Raw genomic sequence first — 20435 nt, 5'->3', positions numbered from 1 at the left:
AATCCATTACCTATTACAAGGTCCTGTAGATGTTTCCCTACACTGCTTTCTAAGGTTTTTATGGTCTTGGCTCTTATATTTAGGTCTTTGATCCATCTTGAGTTGATCTTTGTATAAGGTGTGAGATGGTAATCCTCTTTCATTCTTCTACATATGGCTATCCAGTTCTCCAGACACCATTTGTTGAATAGGCCACTCTCTCCCAGTTGAGAGGGTTTGGTGGCTTTATCGAATATTATGTGGTTGTATATGTGAGGTTCTATATCAGAGCTTTCAATTCGATTCCATTGGTCTATATGTCTCTCCTTATGCCAATACCATGCTGTTTTCACCACCGTAGCTTTATAGTATGTTTTGAAGTCAGGTAGTGTGATTCCTCCAATTTCGTTTTTCTTTTTCAGTATGTCTTTGGCTATTCGGGGTCTCTTTCCTTTCCAAATAAATTTCATAGTTAGTTTTTCTAGTTCCTTAAAGAAGGCTGCATTGATTTTTATTGGGATTGCATTGAATGTGTAGATCAATTTTGGTAGGATAGACATCTTAATAATGTTCAGTCTTCCTATCCATGAACAAGGAATAGTCTTCCATTTATTTAGGTCTTCTTTGATTTCCTTGAACAATCTTGTATAGTTCTCAGTGTATAAGTTCTTTACCTCTTTAGTTAAATTTATTCCTAAGTATTTGATTTTTTTATTTACTATTGTGAATGGTATTTGTTTCTTGATTTCCTCCTGATCTTGCTCATTATTGGTGTACAGAAATGCTACTGATTTTTGCGCATTGATCTTATAACCTGCGACTTTACTAAACTCATTTATGAGTTCTAGAATCTTCGTTGTAGATCTCTCAGGGTTTTCTATGTATAGGATCATGTCATCTGCAAATAATGAAATTTTGACTTCTTCCTTTCCAATTTGAATGCCTTTTATTTCTGGTTCTTGCCTCAGTGCTCGAGCAAGTACTTCTAAGACAATGTTAAATAGGAGCGGCGACAGTGGGCATCCTTGTCTTGTTCCTGAGTTTAGAGGGAAGGAGTCTAGGATTTCTCCATTGTAAACAATATTGGCTTTAGGTTTTTCATATATACTCTTTATCATGTTCAAAAAATTTCCTTGTATTCCAATCATTTGGAGTGTTTTTATCAAGAAAGGGTGCTGTATTTTGTCAAATGCTTTTTCTGCATCAATAGATATAATCATGTGATTTTTTTCCTTCAATCTGTTTATATGGTGTATTACGTTGATTGATTTTCTTATGTTGAACCATCCTTGCATACCTGGGATGAATCCCACTTGGTCGTGGTGTATAATTCGTTTAATGTGTTGTTGAATACGATTAGCAAGTATTTTGTTAAGTATTTTTGCGTCTAGGTTCATTAGAGAAATTGGTCTGTAATTTTCCTTTCTTGTGATGTCTTTGTTTGGCTTTGGTACTAGGGTAATGTTGGCATCATAGAAGGAGTTGGGTAATGTTCTTTCTGTTTCGATGGTTTGGAATAGTTTCAGCAGGATTGGTGTCAGTTCTTTCCGGAATGTTTTATAGAATTCACCTGTGAAGCCATCTGGCCCTGGGCTCTTCTTAGTTGGGAGATTTTTAATAACTGATTCTATCTCTCTGCTTGTGATTGGTTTGTTAAGATCATCAATTTCTTCTTTTGTCAATATGGGCTGTTTATGTGTTTCTAGGAATTTGTCCATTTCCTCTAGATTGTCATTTTTGTTGGAATATAGTTTTTCAAAATATCCTCTTATGATAGTCTTTATTTCTGTGGGGTCAGTGGTGATATCGCCTTTCTCATTTCTTATTTTGTGTATTTGCATCTTCTCTCTTTTTTTCTTTGTTAGTGTTGCTAAAGGTTTGTCAATTTTGTTAATCTTCTCAAAAAACCAGCTCTTGGTCTTGTTTATCTGTTCAAGTGCTTTCTTATTTTCTATTTCATTTAGTTCTGCTCTTATCTTTGTTATTTCCTTCCTTCTTCTTCCTGTTGGGTTACTTTGTTGTTGTTTTTCTAATTCCTTCAAATGTGCAGTTAGTTCTTCAATTTTTGCTCTTTCTTCTTTTTTGATATATGAATTTATGGCTATAAACTTCCCTCTCAGTACTGCTTTTGCTGCATCCCATAAATTTTGGTATGTTGTGTTATCATTATCATTTGTTTCAAGGTAGTCATTGATTTCTTTTGAGATTTCCTCTTTGACCCACTGTTTTTCTAAGAGTGTGTTGTTTAATTTCCAAATCGTGGTGTGAAATCTGGGCTTCTTTCCCTTGCAAATCTCCAGCTTGACTCCACTGTGGTCAGAGATAATGTTTTGTATGATTTCAATCTTTCTGAATTCGTTCAGCCTTTCTTTGTGGCCTAGCATATGATCTATCTTGGAGAATGATCCATGTGCGCTTGAGAAAAATGTATATCCTGCTGTGTTTGGGTGTAGCGATCTATATATGTCTATTAGATCGAGCTCCTCTAATATACTATTCAGATGTTTTGTTTCTTTGGTGATTCTCTTTTGAGATGTTCTGTCCAGAGTTGATAGTGGTGTATTAAAATCCCCCACTATAATTGTAGATGTATCTATTCTTTCACTTAGTTTTTCCAGCGTTTGCCTGACGTATTTAGAGGCACCCTTGTTAGGGGCATAGATATTTATGATTGTTCGATCTTCTTGACAGATTTTCCCTTTGACTAAAATGTAGTATCCTTCTTTGTCTCTCACAATTGTTTCACATTTAAAGTCTATTTTGTCTGATATTAATATAGCTACTCCTGCCTTTTTTTGGTTATTGTTAGCTTGTATGATTGTTTTCCAGCCTTTCACTTTCAATCTCCATGCGTCTCTGGGTCTAAGATGTGTCTCTTGTAGACAGCATATGGATGGGTCATATTTCCTTATCCAGTGTCCCAGTCTGAATCTTTTGATAGGTGAGTTTAATCCATTGACATTCAGTGTTATTACTATCAAGGAATTATTTGTGTTAGCCATATTTTGATTGGATTTGTGTTTGTCATATTTTGTTTGTATATTTATTTTTGTCTTTTTTGTTGTTGTTGTTGGTCTTATACTCTCCTCCAACTTTGCCTTTCCTGTTTTTTCCTTTCTTCCTGCAGAACTCCCTTTAGAATTTCTTGAAGGGGAGGTTTCTTGTTGGTATACTCTTTCAGTTTCTGTTTGTCTGCGAATATTTTGAACTCTCCATCATGTTTGAATGCTAGTTTAGCTGGATAGAGTATTCTTGGTTGGAATTTTTTTTCCTTTAGTACCTTGACTATATCATACCACTGTCTTCTTGCCTCCATGGTTTCAGAAGAGAAATCAGCACTTAATCTAATTGAGCTTCCCTTGTATGTGATAGTTTTCTTTTCTCTTGCTGCTTTTAGGATTTTCTCTTTGTCTTGAGCATTGGATAATTTGACAAGTATATGTCTTGGGGTGGGCCTGTTGGGGTTTATGACTTGTGGAGTGCGCTGTGCTTCTTGGATATGTACATCTGTCTCTTTCAGTAGATTTGGGAAGTTTTCAGCCATTATTTCCTGCAACACTCTTTCTGACCCCTTTCCCTTCTCTTCACCTTCTGGAATGCCTATAATACGTATGTTTGAGCGTTTTGCATTGTCATTCAGGTCCCTAAATCCTAATTGGATTTTTTCTATCTTCTTATTGACCCCTTCTACTATCTGTTTGATTTCTGATGTACTGTCTTCCACATCACTAATTCTCTGCTCTGTCTCTTCTAGTCTGCTGATATTTGCTGCAAGTGTATTTTTGATTTCTTGAACTGTGGTGTTCATTCCCATCATATCTGTTATGTTTTTGCGTATGTCTGCAATTTCCCCTCCAAGTGATGTCTTCATGTTGTTAACCTCTTTCATTACTGCATCAAATTTGTCGGTGATAAATGTTCTGAGATCTTTCATTGCTTGTGCCAAGTTTTGCTCCCCTTCGTGATTATTGGTTTGTTGATTGGATTCAGCCATGTTTTCCTGATTATTGGTTTGGTTCGTAGATTTTTGTTGCTTTCTGGTCATCTCTTTATTTTGACGAATTTAATCAGTTCCTTAGCTTCTTTGTCTGCTCTTGGAGGTTAATTAGTTGTTATTTTTGCACAGGTGTTATATCTTCTCTTTGTCACTTTTTTCTTCTTATTCTAGTTACTTGTTGTTGGTTAAGTTCACTTTAGAGGAAAGTATTAGTGTTGGGGAAAGGCAATTGTGTAAGCAAGGGAAAAGTGTAAAGTTGTATTGGTGATGTATGTTAATAAAGCAGGAATATGAGATCTGGAAGGATGGAGGTTAGATTCATGTAGATTGTATAGAGTTATAGCTGTAGGTAGAGTACCTTTTATGAAGTTGATGACTGAATTTGGGAGGAATATGGTATGAACTACACAGCTATTGTTTTCATGAGAGAGGGAAAAAGAAAAGAAAGGTAATAGTTTCAAGAGTGGATAATAGACAGAAAACAGAACAAAGGTATTAGAAATTAAGAGTTAGACACTTTGTGGATCAAAGAACGGGGGGTGGGGGGTGGAATATAGGAGAGACAGTAGATGATAGTGGATATCAAGATGCAGGGGAAGGGGGATAGTGTAGGTAGCCTAAATCAGTTCACACAGAAATGAGGCAGTGGAGGATGGGAAAACCCAGCAAATGTGAGGTGTTCCCTGTAGCACCTATTGTATACTTGAATTAAAGTAAAAATAAGTGGAAGATGAGGGACAAGAGGGAAAGAGAAAACCGAAAAAAAAAAAAAAAAAAAAAAAAAACAAACTAACTATAATAAAGAAAAAAGAAAGGCAAGAAGAAAGGAAGAAAGAAAAAGAGGATGGGCAAACGGTGGGGAACGGATAGGGAGAAGAGAGATACAGGTACACACGTGTCACAATTGCAACACTATCTAAAACAACAACTTCCCCCCGCTTTGCCCTAAAACCCCCCCGTCTGTCTGCCCAAATGGGTCTGCAAGCACCTCCCTTCCCACAAACCCCCAATAGGCCGCCCAGGGCCCACGAACTCCCCAGTACTGCAGATGCTCAAAAAAAAAAAAAAAAAAAAAAAAAAATTAAGTAAAATTAAAAACAAAAAAAACAAAAAACAAACAAACAAACAAACAAACAAAAAAAAACAGAAACCCCTCCGCAGGCCCGGCTCCGCCCGCCGCGGAGGCTTGGACCGGCTCTGCCCGGCTCCTCACGCCGCCTTGGCCTGGCCTGGCTCCGCCCAGCTCCGCTCGCTACAGCGGCCCAGCCGGCTCCGGCGTCCACCTCCTGCCACCGCGGCCTGGACCGGCCCTGCCCGGCTCCGTACCCGCCGCGGCCTGACCCGGGCCCGCCCGGCTCCAAACGCTACCGCGGCCCGCAGCCGGGGCCTGCACCGGCCCCGCCCGGCTCCAAGCGCTACCGCGGCCCGCAGCCGGGGCCTGCACCGGCCCCGCCCGGCTCCAAGCGCTACCGCGGCCCGCAGCCGGGGCCTGCACCGGCCCCGCCCGGCTCCAAGCGCTACCGCGGCCCGCAGCCGGGGCCTGCACCGGCCCCGCCCGGCTCCAAGCGCTACCGCGGCCCGCAGCCGGGGCCTGCACCGGCCCCGCCCGGCTCCAAGCGCTACCGCGGCCCGCAGCCGGGGCCTGCACCGGCCCCGCCCGGCTCCAAGCGCTACCTCGGCCCGCAGCCGGGGCCTGCACCGGCCCCGCCCGGCTCCAAGCGCTACCGCGGCCCGCAGCCGGGGCCTGCACCGGCCCCGCCCGGCTCCAAACGCTACCGCGGCCCGGCTTGGCCTGGCTCGGCCCCGCCCGGCCCCGCTCACCGCCGGCGCAGCGCGCCGGCGTCCGCCGCTGCGGCCCGGCCTGGCTCAGCCCCACCGAGCGGGGCTAGATGCCTCGTCTCCACCTACCCAAGAAGGGAATCCTCTACAGGTAGCTGGGATCTCCGTGTATATTTCACAGACGAATCCTCTCTGTTACCTTCCCTCCAAATCGATGTCCAGACACCTCCGGACCAGCAAAAATCCCGAAACAATCCGGTCCCAAAGAGTCTCCAATGCCGCCCAGCCGATTCCCTGCAGAAGACTCTAACAGGGATGTTCACTCAGCCGCCATCTTGCCCCCTCTCTCTGGAACATTTATTATAAATGGTGAAAGAACATCATCAAAATATTACTGCTGGCTATAGTCCATAGCTTACAATTTGCGTATTTTTTCCCATAAACCATCCTATTATTAATACCATGTCTTGTTATAGTTCTGGAGAGCACATTTCTCATATTTGTACTGTTAACCACAGTTTATCATTCACCATGGGACTCTGAGTTTCATCACAAAGTTGTGCTGTTATCACCTCAGTCAATTTAAGAACATTTTCATTACTCCAAAAGGAAATATCCCATACCCCTAAAATCCCCTCTGTTGACTCTTATCACTAATATAGTAACTTTTTAGTAACTTATTTGCCATTGATGCAAAAATATTACAATATTACTGTTAACTATAGTTGTAAATTATATTAGTTGTATTTTCCCATGTAGCACCACAATTCTTAACACCTTGTAATAATGATGTACATTTGTTCAAATTCATAGAAGAACATTCTTGCTCTTATGCTATTAATGGGATAATTTAAGTAGATATCAAATTCTAGGTTTGGGGATGCATTTCTTTCAATACTAAATATTTCACGTTATTCTTATTTTGCTTGTATGATTTTTTTAAAAAGTAATTTTATTGAGAGATATACATATACCTTACAATCCATCTAATGGCTTTTGGTGTAATGACAGAGTTGTATATTCCTCACCTCAATCAATATTAGAGCATTTTCATTACTCCAAAAGAAAAAAACCCTACACTTTAGCAATCACCTCTCAATTTCTGTATCCTTCCCCTTCCATACATAACTGCTAATCTAATTCTGCTTCTATAAAGTTATTTATATTTACATTTTGTGTAGATGGAGTCAAACAATATGTAGTACTTTGTGTCTGGTTTCTCTCACTTAGTGTAATTCTTTTCTTTTTTACAGTTGATGAAAATATAAATATACTACTATTCACTATGTCCATAGTTTAATTTAGATGTATTTTTGCCCAAATATCACCCTATTATTAATATCTTACAATAATAATGTACATTTCTTCTGATTCATGGAAAAGCATTTTTACATTTGTACTATTAACCACACTCATTGCCCACAAGGGGGTTCACTATGTGATATAGTTCCATGTTTTATCCTTTAGCCTACCTAGTATATGACTTTCCTTTTCAACCACTATAATTACATTGCTAATTACATTCACTATAATGTGCTAGAATCACCTCTATCAATTTCCAAACATTTACAATCAACCTTATAACAAATTATGCACAAATGAAGCCTCAGTTCCCCATTCTCTACCCTCTTTCTATCTTTTGGTGACCTATATTCTAGTTATTAACTACATGAGTTTGCTTTTTATATTTAGTTCAAATTACTGAGATTATACAATATTTGTCCTTTTGTGTCTGGTTAGTTTAACTCAACATAATGTCCTCAAGCTTCATCATGTTGTCATATACATCATGACTTCGTTTCTTCTTACTACTGAATAATAGTTCATTGTATGTGTATACACACATTTTGTATATACCACATTTGTATATACCGCATTTTGTTTATCCATTCACTGGTCGATGGACAACTGGGTTGTTTCTATCTTTTGACAATTGTGAATGATGCCTCTGTGAACATCAGCATGCAAATTTCTATTAGTGTCCGTGCTTTCAGTTCTACACCTAATAGTGGGATTACTGGATCATATAGCAGATCTATATTTAACTTCCTGAGGAACTGTCAGTTTTCTATAGCAGCTGCACTATTTTGCAATCCCACCAAGAGTGAATAAGTATTCCTATTTCTCGATATCCTCCCAAACCCTTGATAGTAGCCTTTCTAATAGATATGAAATAATCATGTCCTTAGAGCTAATCCATTCCTGTGGGTATGAAGGCATTGTAGGTGGGCCTTTTTGATTATATTGATCCAGTTAAGGGCCTTTTTGATTAGATTACTTCAGTAGGGAAGACTCAGGGTGGGTATTAGTCCTCTTACTGGAATCCTTTATAAACAGGATGAAGATGGTGACAGAGACAGAGAGAAACCCCCAGAGGCAAAAAGAGAGGGTCTAGGAGACCAGAGGTTGGTTGATGGACCTTTGGGTGGCTTTCCTTTTTTGGCAATAGCGAATAGTACTACTATTAACATCAGTGTGCAAATATTCAAGTTCCTGCCTTCAATTCTTTTTTTAAAAAAAATCTGTTAATTAATTTATTTTTTTATTCATTAAAAAAATATTACATTAAAAAAATATGAGGTCCCCACACTCCCACCGCCCCCACCCCACCACTCCCCCCACAGCAACACTCTCCCCCATCATCATGACACATCCATTGCATTTGGTGAGTACATCTCTGGGCATTGCTGCACCTCATGGTCAAGGTCCACAACATAGCCCACACTCTCCCACGTTCCATCCAGTGGGCCATGGGAGGATCTACAATGTCGGGTAATTGTCCCTGCAGCACTACCTAGGACAACACCAAGTCCCCAAAATGCCTCCACATCTCATCTCCTCCTCCCATTTCCCCCACCCAGCAGCCACCATGGCCACTTTTTCCACACCAATGCCACATTTTCTCGATTACTAACCACAATAGTTCATGAATAGAATATCATTAAGTCCACTCTAATCCTTACTGTATTCCTCCTTCCTGTGGACCTTGGCTTGGTTGTGTCCATTCCACATCAATGTCAAGAGGGGGATTATATTCCACATGGATACTGGATGCAATCCTCCTGCTTTCAGTTGTACACACTCTAGGCTCCATGGTGTGGTGGTTGACATTCTTCAACTCCATGTTAGCTGAGAGGGGTAAGCCCAATAAACCAGAGTGTAGGAGCTGAAGCCTGTTGAGGTCAGGGCCTGGCTATCATATGGTCAGTCCAGAGATTCAGATCCCCTAGGTATATCTTAAACCCCAGCATCAACTACAATTCCAGTAAAGTAGCAGGAAAGACTTGTGAAAAGAGATCACATCTGAGTCCAGCTCCATCACGCAGAAACACCAACTCCAGAGAAGGGCCAACTGACATGGCACTGAACTCCATCTGCCATGACCATAAAATCTGTGGGTCTCTTTAGCCCTTAAAAGAACCAATACCTGGGGTTGTATCTATTTTATCTGTCTCTGAGATTTTGCTCAGGTGTGCATAAGGGCAATCCTTCTGACAACCTCCAGACTCTTTTTTAGAGACTCGTAGCCATATCAACTCATTTGTCCTTTCCATTTCCCCCTTAATTTAGGTCAAACAGCATTTTTAACTCCTGTTATTATATGTAGACAGGGATAGTCTGCTGGTCCACGTTGAACCTTTAATTCAAGGTCATTTTCTAGTTACATCATCAGCTGGTACTTGGTAGTGATCCCTCGGTGCTAGGGAGGCTCATCCCCGGGTGTCATGTCCCACACTGGGGGGGAGGCAGTGCATTTACATGCTGAGTTTGGCTTTGAGACTGGCCACATTTGAGTAACACAGAGGCTATCAGGAGGGAACTCTTAGGCACAGTGCTGCTCTAGGCCTTGCTCTTATTTCAGGTGTATAGGCTCACAAGCATAGTCATTAGTATCAGGGGCTCACTTTGGACCCTCATTCCTTCCTGGTCCTTGCCGTTGCACCTGGGGGACTGCCACTGCTTCCCTAGGGACCACGACAGAGTTCCCCCGGCCAGGAACCCAGCACTCCCTCAGCTGCTGTTTTTAATTGTTTCCAATATGAGTATATCCAAACATTTCTATGCACCCCGGACATATGCCCTGTATAACTCGCTGTCCACCATATGTCCCCTGTCAATAACATCCCATACCAGTATTCCTCCACTGCCATTGTTGAAGCACTCTGTGATCCAAAACTTCCCAAAAAGTGAAGCCCAATATAATGACAGGTTCCCTTAATAGTAAAATGGAATATAGCAATGAGTTTAAAGGTTAGATGTAGAATACATATTGATTTGGAAAAATTCTACATCCTATCTTTTTCTTTTCTTTTTTCCTAATTATTAAGCTTATCTTCACAAGAGCTATAGATCACAGTAATTCATATATACAATATACAGTACTCCCACGTATCCAATATAAAACCTTTTCCCTTCCACAGCAATAATCTTTTAACATATTCATACCATATTTACTGAAACTGATGTACAGATATTGAGACAATAGCTTTCAAACAAGGTAACATTTGTGTTTACATTGTGGTTTATACTTTAGGCTATACAATTTTCTAAATGTTTAGTTATCCTTTGTTTTACATTATGATTTACATTATTAGTCTATCAGCCCCTATATGTTTTTGGTGTAATATTACATGTTTTATATCCATCCTTGTGTACTCTTGTGAAACACTTCTATTGCCCTTACAGTTAAATTGGTTCCATCTATTCAATATCTATTTCCCCATCCCCTTGGAGCCCACAGTGACAGTCAATCTTCATTTCTTGAGGGGCCATGTTCAGAGATACTTGCAACAGTGTTGAGGGCTTGACTTGCTCAACTGCCCTAATGCCTTGGCAGCCACCATTTCTCTTGAGAGATACAGGTCCCTCTATTTGACGGCATTAGTCCTCCCCAGGATGTGGGTATACCTTCACTCTCATTATATGGGTCTCTACCCAATGATATAACCCACTCTGGCAAAATGAGCATTCACATACTCCCTAGGAGTCTGTCCTACATCAGATTATCTCCTTTAAGTATCTTACACAGTTAACTTTCCCTATATTTTGAAAAGGTTTTCTCAGCATTATACTCTCAACCAACACCTGACAATCTCCTATGTTCATATGTTGCCTCACCCTCCCCTCAATTTCTTGGGCAATATTACCCATCCGCCCATCCCTAGCACCCTTCAAGCCCGCAAAGACCCACCCAAAGGTAACCCTATGCCCCCATTTTATCCCTTCCTTGTACATATACTTACCTCCAGCTTATCATAGATTTCACCCATGTAGATGTCACCTTACATCCTTCCTCCACCCCCCGATTTCCTGTAAGCCTATCTTCCAGTCTCTAGCTCTCTGAGGCAGCTTGGTTTACTTATTTCATATCATTGAGGTCATGTAGTATTTGTCCCTCTATGCCTGGGTTGCTTCACTCAACATAAGGTTCTCAAGATTCATCCATGTTATCACTTGTGTTTGTAGTGTATTTATTCTTAAAGCCGAGTAGTATTCCATTGTATGTATATACCACATTTTATTGATCCACTCATCTGTTGATGGGCATTTGGGTTGATTCCAACTTTTGGCGATAGTGAACAGTGCTGCTATGAACATTGGTGTACATATATCGGTTTGTGTCCTTGTTTTCAGTTCTGCTGGGTATATAGCCAGCAGTGGAATTGCTGGGTCCTATGGCAAATCTATGGTTAGTTTTTTGAGAAACTGCCAAACTGTCCTCCAGAGTGGTTGGATCCTTCTGCATTCCCACCAGCAGTGGATGAGTGTTCCCGTTTCTCCACATCATCTCCAGCATTTGTATTCTTCTGTTTTATTCATAGCTGCCAAGCTTATGGGAGTAAGATGGTATTTCATTGTAGTTTTGATTTACATTTCCCTGATAGCTAAAGATTTGGAGCATTTTTTCATGTGCGATTTAGCCATTTGTATTTCTTCTTTGGAGAAATGTCTGTTTAAATCTTTTTCCCATTATTTAAATGGGTTGTTTATCTTTTTATTTTCAAGATATAAGAGTTCTTCATATATGCAAGTTATAAGTCTCTTATCGGATATATGGTTGCCAAATATTTTCTCCCATTGTGTAGGCTCCCTTTTTACTTTCTTGACAAACTCCTTTGAGGTGCAGGCGGCTTTAATTTTGAGGAAGTCCCATTTCTCTATTTGTTCTTTTGCTGCTTGTGCTTTTGGTGTGATGTTCATGAAGCCATTTCCTATTACAAGGTCTTGTAGATGTTTCCCTACACTGCTTTCCAAAGTCTTTATGGTCTTGGCTCTTATATTTAGGTCTTTAATCCACCTTGAGTTGATCTTTGTATAAGGTGTGAGATGGTAATCCTCTTTCATTCTTCTACATATAGGTATCCAGTTCTCCAGGTACCATTTGTTGAATAGGCTATTCTCTCCCAGTTGAGAGGGTTTGGTGGCTTTATTGAATATTATATGGCTATATATATGAGGTTCTATATCAGAACCTTTCAATTCGATTCCATTGGTCTGTGTGTCTCTCCTTATGCCAATACCATGCTGTTTTCACTATTGTAGCTTTGTAGTATGTTTTGAAGTCAGGTAGTGTGATTCCTCCAATTTTGTTTTTCTTTTTCAATATGTCTTTGGCTATTCAGGGCCTCTTTCCTTTCCAAATAAATTTCATAGTTAGTTTTTCTAGTTCCTTAAAGAAGGCTGTGTTGATTTTTATTGGGATTGCATTGAATGTGTAGATTAGTTTTGGTAGAATAGACATCTTAATAATATTTAGTCTTCCTATCCATGAACAGGGAATGTTCTTCCATTTATTTAGGTCTTCTTTGATTTCCTTGAACAGTCTTGTGTAGTTCTCTGTGTATAAGTTTTTTATATCTTTAGTTAAATTTATTCCTAAATATGATTTTTAAAAAATTTACTATTGTAAATGGTATTCATTTCTTGATTTCCTCCTGATCTTGCTCATTATTGGTGTACAGAAATGCTACTGATTTTTGTGCATTGATCTTATAACCTGCGACTTTACTAAACTCATTTATGAGTTCTAGAAGCTTTGTTGTAGACCTCTCAGGGTTTTCTATGTATAGGATCATGTCATCTGCAAATAATGAAATTTTGACTTCTTCCTTTCCAATTTGAATGCATTTTATATCTGGTTCTTGCCTCAGTGCTCGAGCAAGTACTTGTAAGACAATGTTAAATAGAAGGGGAGAGAGTGGGCATCCTTGTCTTGTTCCTGACTTTAGAGGGAAGGATTTTAGGATTTCTCCATTGTAAACGATGTTGGCTGTGGGTTTTTCATATATACTCTTTATCATATTCAAAAAATTTCCTGGTATTCTGATCTTTTGGAGTGTTTTTATCAAGAAAGGGTTTTGTATTTTGTCAAATGCTTTTTCTGCATCTATAGATATAATCATGTGATTTTTTTCCTTCAATCTGTTTATATGGTGTATTACATTGATTGATTTTCTTATGTTGAACCATCCTTGCATACCTGGAATGAATCCCACTTGGTCGTGATGTATAATTCATTTAATGTGTTGTTGAATACGATTAGGAAGTATTTTGTTAAATATTTTTGCGTCTAGGTTCATTAGAGAAATTGGTCTGTATTTTTCCTTTCTTGTGATGTCTTTGTTTGGCTTTGGTACTAGGGTAATGTTGGCATCATAGCATGAGTTAGGCAATGTTCCTTCTGTTTCAATTTTTTGGAAGAGTTTCAGCAGGATTGGTGTTAGTTCTTTCTGGAATGTTTTGTAGAATTCACCTGTGAAAACTTCTGGCCCTGGGCTCTTTGTAGTTGGGAAGTTTTTAATAACTGATTCTATCTCTTTACTTGTGATTGGTTTGTTGAGATCATCAATTTCTTCTTTCATCAATATAGGCTGCTTATGTGTTTCTAGGAATTTGTCCATTTCCTCTGAATTGTCATTTTTGTTGGAATATAGTTTTTCAAAGTATCCTCTTATGATAGTCTTTATTTCTGTGGGGTCAGTGGTGATATTTCCTTTCTCATTTCTTATTTTGTGTATTTGCATCTTCTCCCTTTTTTCCTATATTAGTCTCACTAAGGGTGTGTCAATTTTATTGATTTTCTCAAAGAACCTGCTCTTGGACTTGTTTATCTTTTTAAGTGCTTTCTTATTTTCTATTTCATTTAGTTCTGCTCTTATGTTTATTATTTCTTTCTTCTTCCTGTGGGATTACTTTGTTGTTTTTTTACTAATTCCTCCAAATGTGCAGTTAGTTCTTCAATTTTTGCTCTTTCTTCTTTTTTGATGTATGAATTTATGGCTATAAATTTCCCTCTCAGTACTGCTTTTGCTGCATCCCATAAGTTTTGGTATGTTGTGTTATCATTATCATTTGTTTCAAGGTAGTCATTGATTTCTTTTGAGATTTCCTCTTTGACCTACTGTTTTTCTCAGAGTGTGCTATTTAATTTGGTGTGAAATTTGGGCCTCTGGCCCTTGCATATTTCCAGCTTCACTCCACTGTGGTCAGAGATATTATTTTGTATGATTTCGATCTTTCTGAATTCATTAAGCTTTTCTTTGTGGCCTTGCATATGGTCTATCTTGGAGAATGGTCCATGTGTATTTGAGAAAAATGTATATACTGCTGTGTTTGGGTGTAATGATCTATATATGTCTATTAGATCCAGCTCCTCTAATACACTGTTCAAATATTTTGTTTCTTTAGTGATTCTCTTTTGAGATGTTCTGTCCAGAGTTGATAGTGATGTATTAAACTCTCCCACTATAATTATAGATGCGTCTATTCTTTCACTTAGTTTTTCCAGTGTTTGCCTCACGTATTTAGAGGTGCCCTTGTTAGGAGCATAAATATTTATGATTGTTCAATCTTCTTGACAGATTGTCCCTTTCACTTATATGTAGTATCCTTCTTTGTCTCTCACGATTGTTTCACATTTAAAGTCTATTTTGTCTGATATTAATATCACTACCCCTGCCTTTTTTTGGTTATTGTTTGCTTGTAAGATTGTTTTCCAACCATTCACTTTCAGCCTCCATGAATCTCTGTGTCTAAGATGTGTCTTTTGTAGACAGCATATAGATGGGTCATATTTACTTATCCAATGTCCCAGTCTGAATCTTTTGATAGTGAGTTTAATCCGTTGACATTCAGTGTTATTACTTTCAATGAATTATTTGTGTTAGCCATATTTTGATTCGACTTGTGTTTGTCATATTTTGTTTGTTTGTTTGTTTGTTTTCTTTTTTTTTTTTTATTGCTCTTACACTCTCCTCCAACTCTGCCTGTCCTGTTTTTTCCTTTCTTCCTGCAGAACTCCCTTCAATATTTCCTGAAGGGGAGGTTTCTTGTTGACATACTCTTTCAATTTCTGTTTATCTGTGAATATTTTTAACTCTCCATCATTTTCGAATTCTAGTTTAGCTGGGTAGAGTATTCTTGGTTGGAATTTTTTTTTCTTTTAGTACCTTGACTATGTCATACCATTGCCTTCTTGCCTCCATGGTTTCAGATGAGAAATCAGCACTTAATCTTATGCAGCCCCCCTTGTATATGATGTTTTTCTTTTCTCTTGCTGCTTTTAGAATTTTCTCTTTGTCTTGTACATTGGATAATTTGACAAGTATATGTCTTGAGGTGAGCCTGTTGGGGTTTATGATGTTTGGGGTGTGTTGTGCTTCTTGGATATGTACATCTGTCTCTCTCTGTAGATTTGGGAAGTTTTCAGCCCTTATTTCCTGCAACACCCCTTCTGACCCCTTTCCCTTCTCTTCTCCTTCTGGGATGCCTATAATATGTATATTTGTGCGTTTTGCATTTTTATTCAAGTCCCTAAGTCCTAGCTGGATTTTTTCTATCGATCAATTCTACTATCTGTTTGATATCTGATGTACTGTCTTCCACATCGCTAATTCTCTCCTCTGCCTCTTCTAATCTGCTCCTATTTGCTGTGAGTGTATTTTTGATTTCTTGAACTATGGTGTTCATTCCCATCATATCTGTTATCTTTTTGCATATGTCTGCAATTTCCTCTCCAAGTGTTTTCTTCATATTGTTAAACTCTTCCTTTAATTCATTAAGTTTGTCTCTGATATATGTTCTGTCATCTTTAATTACTTGTGCGAAGTTCTGCTCCCCTTCTGGTTTTTAGTTTGTTTATTGAATTCAGCCATGTTTTCCTGATTACTGGTTTGGTTTGTAGTTTTTTGTTGCTGTCTGGTCATCATTTTATCTTGACAGGTTTAATCAGGTCCTTAGTTTCTTTGTCTAGTCTTGGGGGTTAATTAGCTGTTGTTCTTGCATAAGTGTTATATCTTCTCTTTGTCACTTTGTTCTTCTTATTCTAATTTCTTGTTGCTGGCTGAGTTCACTTTGAAGGAAAATATTAGGGCCAGGGATAGGCAATTGTGTAAAAAAGAAAAATGTGTAAAGTAGTATTGGTAATAAATGTTACTAGAGCAACAATATGAGATCTGGGAGGATGGGTATTAGACTCATGTAATTTGTGTAGCGTTATAGCAGTAAGTAGAGTACCTATAATGAGGTAGTCAACTGAATATGGGAGAAATATAGTGTGAATTAAAAAGCCAGTGTTTTAATGAGAGAAGGAAAGAGAAAAGAAAGACAATAGTATCGAGAGTGGATTAAAGACAGAAAACAAAACAAAGGTATTAGAAATGGAAAGTTAGACAATTTGGGGACCAAAGAAAGGGAGGTGGTATATAGGGGAGTCAGTAGATGATGGGGGATATCAAGATGTGGGGGAAAAGGGATAGTGTAGGTGGCCAAAATCAATTCACACAGAAATAGGCAATGGAGGATGAGGAAACCTAGCAAATGAGAGGTGTTCCCTGCAGCACTTATTGTATAATTAAGATAAAATAAAATAAGAAGAAAAAGAAGGAAAAGAAAAATAAAAGAGAGAAGAAAAGACTAGGAGAAAATGAAATATTAGCAACCAGGACAATAAAAAAGAAAAGAACAACAACAACAAAAAAGAGAAATCAAAAAACAAACAAACAAACAAAAAATACAAACCACAAATGCTGAGGGCTAGGACAATCAAGGACCTCAGATGGACCTTAGGGTGTGGTGGATTAAGGGATAGGAAGTCTGTGATATTGCAGACTCAAGAGTTGTGAGTCTCTGGGGTGTGGGCCACCAGGGTTTAGCAGACACAGACATGGCAACCTCAAATCTGATTAACAGGGAGCCTGAGAGCACCACAGTGCAACACAGACTTCAGGGATCCCTGCAGCTGGGTGCCAGCCCTATGATGGGGGTCACATCCACAGACTCTGACCTATGTGTCAGAAACCCAAAATTCCCCCTCTCACAAGAGTCTCTTCTGTCACTGTGTCACCAATTCAACTTCAGGACACCTCCCTCCCTGCAAGCCCCTGAAACAGCCTGCTGGTTGTGCCTCTTTATTGTGACCGATTTAAGTACTGCTGCAGATCGGCAGCCAGGCCTAGGGGGCAGGGCTCTACCCAGAAGCACTGATATCTGTGTCAGAAACCCAAAATTCCATGCCTCGTGTAAACTCTGTCTCTGTCTCACCAAATCGGTTTCCAAAGACCTCCTGCCCTGCAAGCCCCTGGATAGCCTGCTCAGGGCTTATGAATTCCCCAGCACCACAGAGCCTCCAGGAATCACCACTGCTATGCCGCCCACCCCAGGGGGGAGCGTCCTGCACGCAGCCCCTAACTCCGTGTAATAGAGCCTCAATTCTACCTTTTACATGAATCTTCTCTGTCACTGTACCAGCAAATCTATGTCCAGACACCTCCTGCCCTGCAAAATCCTGAAACAGCCTGGTCCTGAAGAATTTCCAATGCTGCCCAGCTGCTTCTTTGCAGGAGAGACTATAAGGTGCACTCACTCAGACACCATCTTGCCCCACCTCTGCTTTCAATTCTTTTGGGTACATATATAGTAGCAAGATTGTTGGGTCATATGATAATGCTATATTTACCTTCCCAAGGAACTGCTAAGCTGTCTTCCACAGTGGCCACAACATTTAACATTTTCATCTGCAATGAATGAATGTTCCTATTTCTCTGCACCTTCTCAACTTCTTTCTTTCTTTCTTTCTTTCTTTCTTTCTTTCTTTCTTTCTTTCTTTCTTTCTTTCTTTCTTTCTTTCTTTCTTTCTTTCTTTCTTTCTTTCTTTCTTTCTTTCTTTCTTTCTTTCGAAAATAGCAGCCATTCTAATGGGTGAGAAATGGTGTCACCGTGGTTTTGATTTGTATTTCCCTGATGCTAATGATGTTGAGCATTTTGTGTGTGTTTTTATCCATTCATATATCTGCTTTGGAGAAATATCTATTCAAGTCTTCTGCCCTTATTTAATTGACTTGTCTTTTTATTGTTTGGTTGTAGGATTTCTTTATATATGCTGGATATTAAAAGCTTATCAGATATGAGGTTTCCAAATATTTTCTCCCATTGAGTAGGATGTTTTTTCATTTTCATGACGGACCCTAGAAAATCATGTCCTTGGGGCTCATCCATTCTTGTGGATATAATCCTATTATAGTTGGGACCTTTGATTAGTTTACTTCAGGAAAGAATGAGCCAGTGGATCTTCATCCTCTTACTGGATTCCTTTATAAATGTGATCAATATGGAGAGAGACAGAGAGAAACTCACAGAAGCTGAGAGAGAAAGTCACAGGAGTAGAAAGAAAATCAGAAGTGGAAAGCAATGAAACCCAGAAGCAAAAGGAGAGATGTGTAGTTGGCCACCCTGTACCTTGTCATGTGAGAGAAAAGTCCAGGGTCACTAGAAGCCAGTCTTTAGTGAGAAAAGCATCACCTGATGAGGCCTTGATTTGGACATTTTCACAGCCTCAGAACTGTAAGTTTGCAATCTAATAAAACCTCATTTAAAAGCCAACCCATTTCTGGTATTTTGCATTCCAGTGGCCTACCAGACTAAAGTAATGACAAAGTCCATTGAGGAACAAAAGCTTTTAAATTTCAGGAGGTCTCATTAGCCTGTTTTTTCTTCTGTTGTTGTGCTTTTGGTGTAGAGTATAAGAAACCAGTGCCTAACATAAGATCCTGAAGATGCTACCTTATATCTTCTTCTAGGAAGTTTATAGTCCTGGTCCTTTTATTAATTACTTTTTTGATCTATTTTGAGTTAATTTTTGCATATGTTGTGAGATAGGATTCCTCTTGCATTTTTAATTTTTATTTTTAGTTACTGGGGGCCAGAGATTCTCATATGTGGGAAGCCAGCACTCAAACACGGAATCACATTGGCTCCCCTGAGTTGAGTCACTTTTTTTTTTCTTTTTAGGAGGCCCTGGGAACTGAACCCAGGACCTATCATGTGGGAGCAGGCACTCAACCACTTGAACCACATCCACTCCCCCTCTTGCATTCTTTTGCATATGGATATCCCATTTTCCCATCACCATTTGTTGAAAGACTATTTTTTCCCAATTGAGTGGGCTTGGTAAACTTGTCAAAAATCAACTGACTATAGATGTGAGGCTCTATTTCTGAACTCTCAGTTCTATTCCATTGGCCAATATGTCTAACCTTGTCCCAGTACAAAGCTGTACTGACCACTATACCTTTGTAATATGCTTTAAAGTCAGGAAGTGTGAGTCCTTCAATTTTGTTCTTTTTTTTCAGGATGTTTTTGGCTAATTGGGGCCCTTTACCCTTCCAAATAGTTTGATAATTGGCTTTTCCATTTCTTCAAAGAAGGTTATGGGTTTTTTCTTTGGGGATGTATTGAATCCGTAAATAATTTTTGGTAAAGCTGACTTCTTAATGCTATCTAGTCTTTCAATCCATGAGCATGGAATGTCCTTCCATTTTTTGGGTCTTTTTTGAATTTGTCGAGCAATGTTTTGTAGTTTTCTGTGTATATGTCCTTTACACCCTCAGTCAAATCAATTCCTATATATTTGATTCTTTGATTGTTATAGTAAATGGAATTTTTTCTTTATTTCTTCCTCAGATTTCTTATAGCAGTGTATAGAAATACTAATGATTTTTCTGTGTGTTAATCTAGTATAATGTGACTTTGCTGAATTGATTTATTAGCTCTAGTGGTTTTGTTGGAGTTTTTTCATTACTTTCTCTATATAGGATCATGTCAGCTGCAAATAATGAAAGTTTTACTTCCTCCTTTCCCATCTGGATGCCTTTTATTTCTTTTTCTTGTCTGATTGTTCTGGCTAGGATGGCTAGTACAATATTGAATAACAGTGGAGACAGTGGGGTTACTTGTATTATTCCAGACATTAGAGGGAAAGTTTTCAGTCTTTCACCATTGAGTATGATATTAGCTATGGGTTTTTCATCTATGTCCTTCATCATTTTGAGGAAGTTTCCTTCTATTCCAGGTGTTCCTAGTGTTTTTATCAAGAAATGATCCTGGCGTTTGTCAAATGCCTTTGTGCATCAGTGTTGATGATCATGTAGTTATTTACCTTTGTTTTGTTAATGCAGTGTATTACATTAATTGATTTTCCTATGATGAACCACCTTTCCATACCTGGAATAAAACCCACTTGATGACGGTTTACAATTCTCTTCAGTTTGCAAGTATTTTGTTGAGGAGTTTTGCATCTATATTCAGAAGATAAATTGGTCTGTAATTCTCTTTCCTCATAGTATCTTTATCTGGCTTTGGTATTATGATTATATTTGCCTCATAGAAAGAGTTTGGTAGTGTT

This window comes from Dasypus novemcinctus, chromosome 11 (genome assembly GCF_030445035.2).
Source record: "Dasypus novemcinctus isolate mDasNov1 chromosome 11, mDasNov1.1.hap2, whole genome shotgun sequence".
NCBI classification, from domain to species: domain Eukaryota; kingdom Metazoa; phylum Chordata; class Mammalia; order Cingulata; family Dasypodidae; genus Dasypus; species Dasypus novemcinctus.
Note: the sequence above shows the minus strand (reverse complement) of the source record.